The sequence below is a fragment of the Triticum urartu genome, chromosome 7A (genome assembly GCF_056163025.1).
Source record: "Triticum urartu cultivar PI428250 chromosome 7A, HENAU_Tu73, whole genome shotgun sequence".
Taxonomy (NCBI): Eukaryota; Viridiplantae; Streptophyta; class Magnoliopsida; order Poales; family Poaceae; genus Triticum; species Triticum urartu.
Genome location: NC_141879.1, coordinates 57871875 through 57883517, shown reverse-complemented (window position 1 = coordinate 57883517; position 11643 = coordinate 57871875).

The window sequence follows — 11643 nt, the reverse complement described above, 5'->3', positions numbered from 1 at the left end:
CCCTTATGCCCTAGACGAATTAACGGGAACGTAGGGCATAAATACAAGAGCAAGGCAACCCAGCTTGGCCAAAACTTAAGTCATATCGATGCATATAATGGTGAATAAAAGGTACATGCGGAAGAATGACACATGTGCTGGGCATGAAGCCCGTATAGATAAATAAGCTTTTGTGAGAGAAGCCCCCAGGTATAATGAGCGCAGATAGCGCGTCCGTTGTGCGCAAATAAGGCACAAATTGGCCCTTAAAGGCTGTGAGAGAAAAGAAGGGGAGAAGGAGAGAAATAAAAGACAAATAGTAAAAAGTGGACAGAGGAAGGAGACGAACACAGAGTCCGGCGCTAGGCGTAGAATCTTTGGAGTCTGGCTGCGTTCCATGGGTTCGGCTCGAGTCGATTATCCGATGCATCCTGCAGATGGTGCGCTCCACCAGTCATAACTTGGTCAATAATGAAGGGACCCTCCCATTTGGGCTTGAGTTTGTCCGTTTTCTTCTCCGGCAGGCATAGAACTAACTCACCAATGTTATAGGTTTTGGCCCGTACTTCTCCGCTTTGGTATTTTCGAGCCTGCTGTTGATAGAATGCAGAACGGGCTTTTGCCACATCACGCTCCTCCTCCAGGGCGTCCAAACTGTCCTGCTGATCGAGCTCGGCCTCTCTTTCTTCGTACGTGCGCACTCGAGGTGAGTCATGAATTATGTCGAAGGCCAGAACCGCCTCTGCGCCGTATACCATAATAAATGGTGTGTATCCGGTGGTGCGATTCGGCGTGGTCCGCAGCCCCCAGAGTACGGAGTCGAGCTCCTCTACCTAGTGCGTGTTAGATTCCTTTAGGGACCACACTAGTCTGGGTTTGATGCCGCTCATGATAAGACCATTTGCTCGCTCGACTTGACCGTTAGTTTGTGGGTGATAGACGGAAGCATAATCGAGCTTGATGCCCATGTTTTTGCACCAGAGTTTTACCTCGTCAGCCATGAAGTTCGTGCCGTTATATGTGATGATGCTATGGGGGACGCCATAACGGTGTACAACCCCGGATATAAAGTCTATCACCAGTCCGGATTCGGTTGTTTTAACAGGTTTGGCTTCTATCCATTTGGTGAATTTATCCACCATGACCAGCAAGTATTTCCTCTTGTGGGTTCCCCCTTTAAGGGGTCCAACCATGTCGAGCCCCCAGACCGTGAAGGGCCAGGTAATGGGGATTGTTTGGAGGGCGGTGGGTGGCATATGGCTTTGGTTTGCAAAAAGCTGGCAACCAACGCAGCGTTGGACTAAGTCCTGAGCGTCTGCCCGGGCCGTCGGCCAATAAAACCTGTACGGAAGGCCTTGCTTACAAGGGCCCGGGCTGCAGCGTGGTGGCCTCCGAGTCCGGCATGAATTTCAGCCAGAAGCTTCCGCCCTTCCTCTTCGGAGATGCACCTTTGAAGGACTCCGGTGGTGCTTTTCTTATAAAGCTCTCCCTCATGGACCTTATAGGCTTTAGATCACCGCACTATGCAGCGTGCCTCATTTTGGTCCTCGGGGAGTTCCTGCCTAGTTAGGTAGGCCAGGAATGGTTCTGTCCACGGGGCGATGACGGCCATTATAATGTGGGCTGATGATGATATTTCGGTGGCAGAGCCTCCGATTATGTCAGAGTGTTCGGTATCGGGCATTGCGGTTGGGTCCGGGCTGTTATTGCTGGGTTCCCCTTCCCATACCACGGATGGCTTGAACAGCCTCTCCAAAAAGATGTTGGGGGGACTGCATCGCGTTTTGCACCGATGCGTGCGAGGACATCTGCCGCCTGATTGTTTTCCCGGGCTACATGGTGAAATTCGAGCCCCTCGAACCGAGCTGACATTTTTAGGATGGCGTTGCGATAGGCCGCCATTTTCGGATCCTTGGCATCAAAGTCTCCATTTATTTGGGATATTGTGAGGTTCGAATCCCCCGCACCTCTAGGCATTGATTGCCAATGGATACTGCCATCCGGAGACCATGTAAAAGGGCCTCATATTCGGCTGCGTTGTTGGAGTCCGTATACATTATCTGGAGTACGTATTGAACTGTATCTCCGGTTGGGGACGTCAAAACGATGCCAGCCCCCAGACCAGCCAACATTTTGGAGTCGTCGAAGTGCATGATCCAGTTGGAATACGCGTCGTACTCTTTAGGGAGTTCGGCTTCCGTCCATTCGGCGACAAAGTCGGCCAGTACTTGCGACTTAATGGCTCGCCGCGGCTTGTAAGTTATGTCGAACGGGAGGAGCTCAATGGCCCATTTGGCAATCCGGCCCGTGGCGTCGCGGTTGTTTATAATATCATTAAGTGGCACTTCCGAGGCTACTGTTATCAAACACTCTTGAAAGTAGTGTCGCAGTTTCCGGGATGCCATGAATACCGCGTATGCTATCTTTTGATAATGCGGGTACCGTGACTTGCATGGAGTAAGGACAGTGGATACATAGTAGACCGGCTTTTGAAGGGGTAATTTATGTCCATCCGTTTCTCGTTCGACGACGAGCACTGTGCTCACAACTTGATGGGTTGCCGCAATGTATAACAGCATTGGTTCGCCAATGTTTGGCGCGGCCAGGATTGGGTTGGTTGCTAATATGGTTTTTATTTCTTCCAACCGAGTTGTGGCGGCATCCGTCCACTTGAAGTGTTCGGTGCGCCGTAGGAGGCGATAAAGGGGTAATGCCCTTTCTCCCAGGCGAGAGATAAAGCGGCTTAGAGCCGCCACGCATCCGATTAATTTCTGGATTTGTTTGAGGTCTGTTGGGATATCCAACTGTGACAGAGCTCGGATCTTGGCCAGATTTGCTTCAATTCCTCTGTCGGATACAATGAAGCCCATGAGCTTTCCGGCAGGCACGCGAAAAACGCATTTTTCTGGGTTGAGCTTGATGTCATATGTTCGACGTTATCAAATATGAGTCTCAAGTCGTCTACTAGAGAGTCGACGTGCTTGGTTTTGACGACCACATCATCTACGTATGCCTCCACTGTTTTGCCGATCTGGTTTGCCAGACATGTCTGAATCATGCGCTGATATGTTGCGCCGGCGTTTTTGAGCCCAAAGGGCATTGTGTTGAAGCAGAAGGGGCCGTATGGTGTGATGAATGCCGTTGCGGCTTGCTCGGGATCCGCCATCTTAATTTGGTGGTAGCCGGAGTATGCGTCGAGGAAACACAATGAGTCGTGTCATGCGGTAGCATCGATAATTTGATCGATGCGGGGGAGGGGGAAGGGATCCTTTGGGCAGGCCTTGTTGAGGTCCTTGAAATCGACGCACAGGCGCCAGGATTTATCCTTCTTTGGTACCATCACCAGGCTTGCTAGCCAGTTCGGGTGTTTTATTTCTCTAATGAATCCGGCCTCCAATAACTTGGCTAGTTCCTCTCCCATAGCTTGTCTCTTAGGTTCAGAGAAACGCCGAAGAGCCTGCTTGACCGGCTTGAATCCTTTTAGGATGTTGAGGCTGTGCTCGGCCAGCCTGCGTGGGATTCCTGGCATATCTAAGGGATGCCAGGCGAATATGTCCCAATTCTTGCGCAGGAAATCTCGTAGTGCGGTGTCCACGGGGGGGCTTAACCGTGCCCCGATAGTGGCTGTTTTTGTAGGGTCCGTTGGATGGACTTGGATTTTGACTGTTTCATCTGTTGGTTTAAAGGAGGTAGACTTGGATCTCTTATCAAGTATCACGTCGTCCCTATCCACCGTGGAGCGCAGCGCAGTCAGTTCCTCGGCCGCGAGGGCTTCAGATAATGCCTCGAGGGCCAATGCGGCTGTCTTGTTTTCGGCGCGGAGTGCTGTGTCCGGATCGCTAGCGAGAGTGATGATTCCGTTGGGCCCGGGCATTTTGAGTTTCATGTACCCGTAATGGGGTATGGCTTGGAAGATTGTGAACGCCTCCCACCCTAGAAGGGCGTGGTATCCGCTATTGAACGGGGCCACTTGGAACGTAATCTCTTCGGACCTGTAATTCTCCGGCGTGCCGAACACCACATCTAGTGTGATTTTGCCTGTACAGCGCTTCTCGACTGGGGATTATTCCTTTAAAGGTTGTGCTGCTTCGCTCGATGCGGTTCCGGTCTATTTCCATTTTTTGAAGGGTTTCCTCATAGATGAGGTTTAATCCGCTGTTGCCGTCCATGAGCACCTTGGTGAGTCGAAAGCCGTCCACGATTGGACTGAGGACCAATGCAGCTGGTGCTCGGGCTGTTCGGAACTTAAGTTCATCACTGGCATTAAAGGTAATAGCCGTGTCACTCCATGGATTTATTGTTGCCAGATGGTAGATTTCGGCAAGGCTGCGGAGCGTTCTCTTTCGCCTATTATTTGATGTGAAGGTCTCAAAGACTGATAATACAGTATTGTTATCCCTGGGATGGTGCTCTGTGGCCTCTGGGATGAGAAGATCCTCGCCACTTTTGGCTACCTGCCAGAGTATCCAACATGCTCTAAGGCTATGTGTTGGTGTGGCGCCTTCTGTACTATGAATTTTGCAGGGTCCGTTGAGCCATCCCTCCAGTACGGTTCCATGCCCTATAGAGAGTTTTTGCTTTTTGGTAGTTGACCCGGGTGTATTGTGATAATGCACCCTTTATTTCGGACTAGGTTTGTATTCAGGGCCGGATTATCCCAAAAGTTTGTTTCGGTTTTCCAGGCACTTTCCATCGCACAGTATTTTCCTACTATGGACGCCAAGTCAGCGAAGCGTGTTATCTCACGGCGATCTATGGTGTTAAGGATTCCCTTGTCCGTGCAATTATTGCAGAAAAATAGGATTGCGTCTTCCTCGCGACAGTCCTTAACCTTGTTCATCGCAAGGAGGAATCTGGCCCAATAGTGATGTACTGTATCCTGGGGCTCTTACCTGATGTGGGAAAGATCGCTTATGTTTGGGTGCGTGGGTGGGTGGAATTGAATCCGAACCCTTACCCGATCTGGGATCCAAGGGTCGAGGATTTTCCAATTTTGGAAGTTCCGGTTCCGGGGTGTTACCCGATAATCCTGGCCGGCTGCCTGACTCTAAGTTCAGGGATTGGATGTTGTCCTCCCGCGAATGGGCATCCGGCTCGGAGAGCTCGGGAATCCGGACATAGTTGGTCCTCAAGATAGAGGAAAGGTCGCCGCATTATTCCTCCACCACTTCAATATGATGGGTGACCGGTGGAGAGTTAATCTCCCTTTGATCGGGTTTAAGCCCAATCCGATCATAGTCCGTAGCGACTCCCAGGGCGGCGATGCGATCCAAGATCTCGTTTAAGGAAGCGAGCTCCATTGGATCCATCTGTTCGGCGAGTGCCGATTTGACGTGGAGGCTGTTTTCCATGACCCGAGAAGTCATCGTCGGCGCGGCGGCCGAACAGGCGGTCATGATGAAACTGCCTAGCCGGAGAGTTTGGCCAACAGCCAAAGCTCCCCCAACAGTAGTACCATCTTTAAAGATGAGACGAGACATCCTTCCTTCTGGCGACGGCACAGTGGAACTCTCAATGAAAGCACCAATGTCGGTGTCAAAATCGGCGGATCTCGGGTAGGGGGTCCCGAACTGTGCGTCTAGGCGGATGGTAACAGGAGACAAGGGACACGATGTTTTTACCCAGGTTCGGGCCCTCTCGCTGGAGGTAAAACCCTACTCCTGCTTGATTAATATTGATGATATGGGTAGTACAAGAGTAGATCTACCACGAGATCAGAGAGGCTAAACCCTAGAAGCTAGCCTATGGTATGATTGTTGTTATTGTGTCCTACGGACTAAACCCTCCGGTTTATATAGACACCGGAGGGGGTTAGGGTTACACAGAGTCGGTTACAAGGAAGGAGATTTACATATCCGTATTGCCAAGCTTGCCTTCCACGCCAAGGAGAGTCCCATCCGGACATGGGACGAAGTCTTCAATCTTGTATCTTCATAGTCCAACAGTCCGGCCAAAGGTTATAGTCCGGCTGTCCGGATTGTTGGGGAACGTAGTAATTTCAAAAAATTGCCTACGCACACGCAAGATCATGGTGATGCATAGCAACGAGAGGGGAGAGTGTGATCTACGTACCCTTGTAGACCGACAACGGAAGCGTTGTGACAACGCGGTTGATGTAGTCGTACGTCTTCATGATCCGACCGATCCAAGCACCGTTACTCCGGCACCTCCGAGTTCTTGGCACACGTTCAGCTCGATGAAGATCCCCGGGCTCCGATCCAGCAAAGCGTCGGGGAGGAGTTCCGTCATCACGACGGCGTGGTGACGATCCTGATGTTCTACCGTCGCAGGGCTTCGCCTAAGCACCGCTACAATATTATCGTGGACTATGGTGGAAGGGAGCACCGCACACAGCTAAGAATATGATCACGTCGATCAACTTGTTTTCATGGGGTGCCCCTTGCCTCAGTATATAAAGGATGGAGGAGGAGGAGGCCGGCCAAGGCAATTGGTGCGGCCAGGATGTGGAGTCCTACTAGGACTCCAAGTCCTAGTAGGAGTCCACCAAGAGGGGAGGAAGGGAGAAGGAAGTGGAGGAGAAGGAAAGGTGGCCGGCCCCCTTTTCCCTAGTCTAATTCGGACTAGAGGGGAGGGGGGCGCAGCAGCCCCTTGGCCCTTTCTCCTCTTCCCACTAAAGCCCATCAAGGCCCATTGCTTCTCCCATAACTACCCGGTACTCCGAAAAATAACCCGAATCACTCGGAACCTTTCCGATGTCCGAATATAGTCGTCCAATATATCAATCTTTACGTCTCGACCATTTCGAGACTCCTCGTCATGTCCCCGATCTCATCCGGGACTCCGAACTCCTTCGGTACATCAAAACTCATAAACTCATAATATAACTGTCATCGAAACCTTAAGCATGCGGACCCTACGGTTCGAGAACAATGTAGACATGACCAAGAAATGTCTCCGGTCAATAACCAATAGCGGAACCTGGATGCTCATATTGGCTCCTACATATTCTACAAAGATCTTTATCGGTCAGACCGCATAACAACATATGTTGTTCCCTTTGTCATCGGTATGTTACTTGCCCGATATTCGATCGTCGGTATCTCAATACCTAGTTCAATCTCGTTACCGGCAAGTCTCTTTACTCGTTCCGTAATACATCATCTCGCAACTAACTCATTAGTTGCAATGCTTGCAAGGCTTCGGTGATGTGCATTACCGAGAGGGCCCAGAGATACCTCTCCGACAATCGGAGTGACAAATCCTAATCTTGAAATACGCCAACCCAACATGTACCTTTGGAGACACCTGTAGAGCTCCTTTATAATCACCCAGTTACGTTGTGACGTTTGGTAGCACACAAATGTTCCTCCGGCAAACGGGAGTTGCATAATCTCATAGTCATAGGAACATGTATAAGTCATGAAGAAAGCAATAGCAACATACTAAACGATCGGGTGCTAAGCTAATGGAATGGGTCATGTCAATTAGATCATTCACCTAATGATGTGATCCCGTTAATCAAATAACAACTCTTTGTTCATGGTTAGGAAACATAACCATCTTTGATTAACGAGCTAGTCAAGTAGAGGCATACTAGTGACACTCTATTTGTCTATGTATTCACACATGTATTATGTTTCCGGTTAATACAATTCTAGCATGAATAATAAACATTTATCATGATATAAGGAAATAAATAATAACTTTATTATTGCCTCTAGGTCATATTTCCTTCAGTCTCCCACTTGCACTAGACTCAATAATCTAGATTACACAGTAATGATTCTAACACCCATGGAGCCTTGGTGCTGATCATGTTTTGCTCGTGGAAGAGGCTTAGTCAACGGGTCTGCAACATTCAGATCCGTATGTATCTTGCAAATCTCTATGTCTCCCACCTGGACTAGATCCCGGATGGAATTGAAGCATCTCTTGATGTGCTTGGTTCTCTTGTGAAATCTGGATTCCTTTGCCAAGGCAATTGCACCAGTATTGTCACAAAAGATTTTCATTGGACCCGATGCACTAGGTATGACACCTAGATCGGATATGAACTCCTTCATCTAGACTCCTTCATTTGCTGCTTCCGAAGCAGCTATGTACTCCGCTTCACATGTAGATCCTGCTACAACGCTTTGTTTAGAACTGCACCAACTGACAGCTCCACCGTTTAATGTAAACACGTATCCGGTTTGCGATTTAGAATCGTCCGGATCAGTGTCAAAGCTTGCATCAATGTAACCTTTTACGATGAGCTCTTTGTCACCTCCATATATGAGAAACATATCCTTAGTCCTTTTCAGGTATTTCAGGAGTTCTTGACCGCTGTCCAGTGATCCACTCCTGGATTACTTTGGTACCTCCCTGCTAGACTTACAGCAAGGCACACATCAGGTCTGGTACACAGCATTGCATACATGATAGAGCCTATGGCTGAAGCATAGGGAACATCTTTCATTTTCTCTCTATCTTCTGCAGTGGTCGGGCATTGAGTCTTACTCAACTTCACACCTTGTAACACAGGCAAGAACCCTTTCTTTGCTTGATCCATTTTGAACTTCTTCAAAACTTTGTCAAGGTATGTGGTTTGTGAAAGTCTAATTAAGCGTCTTGATCTATCTCTATAGATCTTAATGCCTAATATGTAAGCAGCTTCACCGAGGTCTTTCATTGAAAAACTCTTATTCAAGTATCCCTTTATGCTATCCAGAAATTCTATATCATTTCCAATTAGTAATATGTCATCCACATATAATATCAGAAATGCTACAGAGCTCCCACTCACTTTCTTGTAAATACAGGCTTCTCCAAAAGTCTGTATAAAACCAAATGCTTTGATCACACTATCAAAGCGTTTATTCCAACTCCGAGAGGCTTGCACCAGTCCATAAATGGATCGCTGGAGCTTGCACACTTTGTTAGCTCCCTTTGGATCGAGAAAACCTTCTGGTTGCATCATATACAGCTCTTCTTCCAGAAATCCATTTAGGAATGCAGTTTTGACATCCATCTGCCAAATTTCATAATCATAAAATGCGGCAATTGCTAACATGATTCGGACAGACTTAAGCATCGCTATGGGTGAGAAGGTCTCATCGTAGTCAATCCCTTGAACTTGCCGAAAACCTTTTGCGACAAGTCGAGCTTTGTAGACAGTAATATTACCGTTAGCGTCAGTCTTCTTCTTGAAGATCCATTTATTCTCAATTGCTTGCCGATCATCGGGCAAGTCAACCAAAGTCCATACTTTGTTCTCATACATGGATCCCATCTCAGATTTCATGGCTTCAAGCCATTTTGCGGAATCTGGTCTCACCATTGCTTCTTCATAGTTCATAGGTTCATCATGATCTAGTAGCATGACTTCCAGAACATGATTACCGTACCACTCTGGCGTGGATCTCACTCTAGTTGATCTACGAGGTTCAGTAGTATCTTGTTCTGAAGTTTCATGATCATCATCATTAGCTTCCTCACTATCTGGTGTAGGTGTCACTGAAACAGTTTTCTGTGATGCACCACTTTCCAATAAGGGAGCAGGTACAGTTACCTCGTCAAGTTCTACTTTCCTCCCACTCACTTCTTTCGAGAGAAACTCCTTCTCTAGAAAGTTTCCAAACTTAGCAACAAAAGTCTTGCCTTCGGATCTATGATAGAAGGTGTATCCAATAGTCTCCTTTGGATATCCTATGAAGACACATTTCTCCGATTTGGGTTCGAGCTTATCAGGTTGAATCTTTTTCACATAAGCATCGCAGCCCCAAACTTTCAAAAACGACAACTTTGGTTTCTTGCCAAACCACAGTTCATAAGGCGTCGTCTCAACGGATTTTGATGGTGCCCTATTTAACGTGAATGCGGCTGTCTCTAGAGCATATCCCCAAAATGATAGCGGTAAATCAGTAAGAGACATCATAGATCACACCATATCTAGTAAAGTACGATTATGACGTTCAGACACACCATTGCTCTATGGTGTTCCGGGTGGCGTGAGTTGCGAAACTATTCCGCATTGTTTCAAATGTACACCAAACTTGTAACTCAAATATTCTCCTCCACGATCAGATCGTAGAAACTTTATTTTCTTGTTACGATGATTTTCAACTTCACTCTGAAATTCTTTGAACTTTTCAAACGTTTCATACTTATGTTTCATTAAGTAGATATACCCATATCTGCTCAAATCATCTGTGAAGTTCAGAAAATAACGATACTTGCCGTGTGCCTTAACACTCATCGGACCGCATACATCAGTATGTATTATTTCCAATAAGTCAGTTGCTCGCTCCGGAGAACGGAGTCTTAGTCATCTTGCCCATGAGGCATGGTTCGCAAGAATCAAGTGATTCATAATCAAGTGATTCCAAAATCCCATCAGCATGGAGTTTCTTCATGCGCTTTACACCAATATGACCTAAATGGCAGTGCTACAAATAAGTTGCACTATCATTATTAACTTTGCATCTTTTAGTTTCAATATTATGATTATGTGTATCACTACGATTGAGATCCAACGAACTATTTTCATTGGGTGTGTAACCACATAAGGTTTTATTCATGTAAATAGAACAGCAATTTATTCTCTTACTTAAATGAATAACCGTATTACAATAAAAATGATCAAATCATATTCATGCTTAACGCAAACACCAAATAACACTTATTCAGGTTCAACACTAATCCCGAAAGTATAGGGAGTGTGCGATGATTATCATATCAATCTTGGAACCACTTCCAACACACATCGTCACTTCACCCTTAACTAGTCTTTGTTTATTCTGCAACTCCCGTTTCGAGTTACTAATCTTAGCAACTGAACTAGTATCAAATACTGAGGGGTTGCTATAAACACTAGTAAAGTACACATTAATAACATGTATATCAAATATACTTATGTTCACTTTGCCATCCTTCTTATCTGCCAATCACTTGGGGTAGTTCCACTTCCAGTGACCAGTCCCTTTGCAGTAGAAACACTTAGTCTCAGGCTTAGGACCAGACTTGGGCTTCTTCACTTGAGCAGCAACTTGCTTGCTGTTCTTCTTGAAGTTCCCCTTCTTCCCTCTGCCCTTTTCTTGAAACTAGTGGTCTTCTCTACCTATCAACACTTGATGTTTTTCTCGATTTCTACCTTCGTCAATTTCCGCATTACGAAGAGCTTGGGAATCGTTTCCGTTATCCCTTGCATATCATAGTTCATCACGAAGTTCTACTAACTTGGTGATGGTGACTAGAGAATTCTCTCAATCACTATCTTATCTGGAAGATTAACTCCCACTTGATTCAAGCGATTGTAGTACTCAGACAATCTGGGCACATGCTTACTAGTTGAGCGATTCTCCTCCATCTTTTAGCTATAGAACTTGTTGGAGACTTCATATCTCTCAACTCGGGTATTTGCTTGAAATATTAACTTCAACTCCTGGAACATCTCATATGCTCCATGACATTCAAAATGTCTTTGAAGTCCCGATTCTAAGCCATTAAGCATGGTGCACTAAACTATCAAGTAGTCATCATATTGAGCTAGCCAAACGTTCATAATGTCTGCATCTGCTCCTGCAATAGGTCCGTCACCTAGCGGTGCATCAAGGACATAATTCTTCTGTGCAGCAATGAGGATAAACCTCAAATCACGGATCCAATCCGCATCATTGCTACTAACATCTTTCAACACAATTTTCTCTAGGAACATATCAAAAT